The sequence below is a fragment of the Lolium rigidum genome, chromosome 4 (assembly GCF_022539505.1).
Source record: "Lolium rigidum isolate FL_2022 chromosome 4, APGP_CSIRO_Lrig_0.1, whole genome shotgun sequence".
Classification (NCBI taxonomy): domain Eukaryota; kingdom Viridiplantae; phylum Streptophyta; class Magnoliopsida; order Poales; family Poaceae; genus Lolium; species Lolium rigidum.
Window position 1 is genome coordinate 154,453,987 of NC_061511.1, and position 3,980 is coordinate 154,457,966.

Here is a 3,980-nt window from a genome sequence, read left to right on the forward strand (position 1 = left end):
GAGGCCTTGTTTAGGATCGGCTTACGAGCACCGTGCGTGGCCGCGAGGCCCAACCTGGAGTAGGATGATCCGATTATGCGGTGAAAACCCTAAATCGTAGTAGATCTCATTAGCTCTATCTTGATCAAGCAGGACCACCAAGTATTCGTGCGCCCCGCACGGATCATGGGTGGATCGGCTCTTTGAGCCGATTCACAGGATAACCTGAGAGCCGATCGAGGCTCGTATTTAATGTTTACATGTATGCCTCCGCAGAAACTAAGCGAGGCATCCCCATCACCTTCCCGACCAGGTATAGGTCAGGTGGCACGCCCTTGCACTTCGCAACGCCGCGTGTGACAGAAGAGCATTGCGGGCCGTCGCTCGGAGGGGTCTCAGCCAGCCGCAGCTCTAGGCTCTTCCCGGCTCTACAGTGTTGACAAGGCCGCTGCCCGCCGGTGGGTTTTGGCAGTCAACAGTAGCATGAACTTCAACAATCTCCTGAACAAACAAAGGGAAAAACACTTGCTGGCGCCAACAGCCACTTGGGCTAAACAGTTATACCAACCAAGCTCGAGCAAAGCTCAAACTTGGAAACAGGAACTGGCTTTGTCATCATATCAGCAGGATTATCATGAGTACTTATCTTGCATACCTTCAGCTTACCTTGAGCAACAATGTCGCGAATATAATGGTACTTTATATCAATGTGCTTTGTCCTCTCATGGAACATTTGATCTTTAGTAAGGTATATTGCACTTTGACTATCGTAAAACAAGTTAATGCAAGAATCATCTCCACAAAACTCAGCATACAAACCTTTCAACCAAATGGACTCTTTGCCGACCTTCATTAATTGTTATATATTCTCGCTTCGGTCGTAGATTGGGCAACAACAGATTGTAACGTTGCCTTCCAACTCACAGACACATCCACCAACGAATGAACACATAACTCTGTGAGGGATCTTCTCTTATCCAAATCGGTAGCAAAATCTGAATCCACATAGCCTACGAGTCCCTCACCGGTCTTACCAAACTTCAAGCAAGCTTTGGATGTGCCACGAAGGTACCTGAAAATCCACTGAACAGCTCTCCAATGTCCTTTACCAGGATCACCAAGGTATCGACCGACCAAACTCATAGCATATGATAAATCGGGACGAGAACAAACCATGGCATACATCAAGGAACCAACAAGCATTAGAATATGGAACTCGAGACATGTACTCAATATCTTCATCAGTACTAGGACATTGCAATGCCGACAATTTAAAGTGAGAAGCAATTGGTGTACTAACGAGACTTTGCATCATGCATATTAAAACGATGAAGAACTTTACGAATGTAATTTTGCCGACTAAGAAATAACACACTAGATTTTCTCGTCTCTTGTAATTTCCATACCTAGTATTTTCTTAGCAGCACCAAGATCCTTCATCTCAAACTCACTACTTAATTGTGCTTTCAAAATAGTGATCTCTTTCTTGCTCTTGGCAGCAATCAACATATCATAAACATATAACAGACAAGTATATTGGTGATCCATTAACAAACTTGATATAGACACAACTATCATACTTAGATCTCTTAAACTCATGTGCAAGCATAAATGAATCAAACCTTTTGTACCACTGTCTTGGAGACTGTTTCAGACCATAAAGGGACCTCTTCAACTTGCAGACAAGATCCTCCTTACCGGGCACAACAAAACCTTCGAGGTTGGTCCATGTATATCTCCTCCTCAAGCTCACCATGCAGAAAAACAGTCTTTACATCTAGCTGCTCAAGCTCAAGATCACGCATAGCCACAATACCAAAGAATGCACGAATGGAACTATGCTTCACAACCGGAGAGAATACATCATTATAATCAATACCTGGAATTTGGCTGAAACCTTTTGCTACTAACCTTGCCTTAAACCTCGGAGGCTCACTAGGAGACAAACCTTCCTTTCTTTTAAATATCCACTTACAGCGGACAGCCTTTTTTTGTTTAGGCAAGGGCACAACATCCCATGTGCCATTCTTGTCAAGCGATTGCATCTCTTCTTGCATAGCAGAAATCCACTTCACGTGGTCAACGGATGCAACGGCCTCAGTATATGTAGCGAGTTCAGTATCATGCTCCACCTGTTCGAAGCACAACTCAAAGCATGATGAACAAGATTACATTCTTCAATTAAACGAGGACGTGGACCTTTGTTACGCCTCGGTCTATCAGCAGCAATGGAACTATTTGTTTGCTGCAAAACAGGTGGTGAGTGTTGAACAACAGCGTTATCATTTTCAGCAACATCATTTTCTTTCTCCTCCACGTGCTCCACCTGCACGCTGATCCTTTGTTGCTCATCATCAGAACTATCAGAAAAATCAACAGCATCAGTAACATCTGTAGATAAACTCTTATAAAACATGATAGCCTCGTTAAAGATTACATTCCTGCTATGCAAAACTTTCTTAGTTTCAGGATTCCATAACTTGTATGCCTTAACTCCTGAACCATAACCAAGAAACACACACTTAACAGCCCTAGGCTCTAGCTTTCCATTATCAACATGAGCATAGGCAGTGCAACCGAAAAACTCTCAACTGTGAATAATCAGCAGGTGAACCAGACCATACCTCAATAGGAGTTTTCTTATCAAGCGGAATACAAGGTGACCTGTTTATCAAGTAACAAGCGGTGGAGGCTGCTTCAGCCGAAAAACGTCTATGCATACCAGCATTGGACAACATGCAGCGAGCCTTGGAGATGATGGTTCTGTTCATCCTCTCCGCCACACCATTCTCGTCGAGGAGTATATGAGATGGTGTGGTGCCTGACAATGCCTTCATCGCTGCAATAATCATTGAAAACAGTAGAACAAAACTCCATGCCATTGTCAGTACAAAGCAATTTAACTTTCTTTTCTGTTTGCTTCTCTACCATAACTTTCCACTTTCTAAAAGCATCAAACACATCAGATTTATGTTTCAGAAAGAAAGGCCACACTTTTCTCGGAGTAATCATCTATGATAGTAAGCATGTAATTTGCACCACCAAGAGAAGTCTTGCGGGAAGGTCCCCACACATCAGCATGCACATAATCTAAAATCCCTTTGGTGGTATGAACGGAAGCATTGAATTTAACTCTTTTATGCTTACCAAAAATGCGAGTGCTCACATAACTCAAACTTACTCAAATTGCAGCCATCTAGCAGGTCTCTCCCGTGCAATTACGCCATGCCATGTTCACTCATATGTCCAAGACGCATATGCCACAGTATTAGTTTTACCGGGTTCATCGGGAATAACGACAGCAGCAATACCAGATAAAGTGCTACCTCTAAGAACATATAACTTTGCAGAATTCATATCACCAATCATGTAAACGAGAGAACCTTTTGATATCTTCAGAACTCCGCGGGAACCGGAGTGTTTGTACCCATCAACATCAAGGGTACTAAGAGAGATCAGATTTCTGGCCATGCCAGGTATGTGTCTCACATCTGTCAGAGTGCGTGTCATGCCATCATGCATCTTGATCTGAACGGAGCCAATGCCCACGATCTCACGTGGGTTGTTATCTCCCATACGCACAACATCTCCACTCTGCACAAACTCATAAGAACCGAACCGGTCTTTGTTACAAGCAAATATGAAACGAACATGCAGAATCAAGGATCCACTCATCATTACCGAAACACAACCAGCAAACACAACTAGGCAATCGCCATCGGAATTATCACTCTGGAAACAACAAGCAGCCTTACCATCACCCTCGGATTTGTTTTTCGGTTGGTAAGTACCGTTTCTTTTCTCTTTGTTACGCAACTTCCAGCAATCATCAATATTGTGGCTAGTTTTCTTACAATACTTGCGTAACTTACCATCTCGTCCCTTGGACTTTGAGCGACCTCTCGTCGGTCTTGCTCTTATCTCCGTTGTAGTTGTTGTTTCGTTTTCGGTCCCGCCTCGGACTCGGCAGAGCTTCTGCCTTAGATGACGAACCCTCTCGC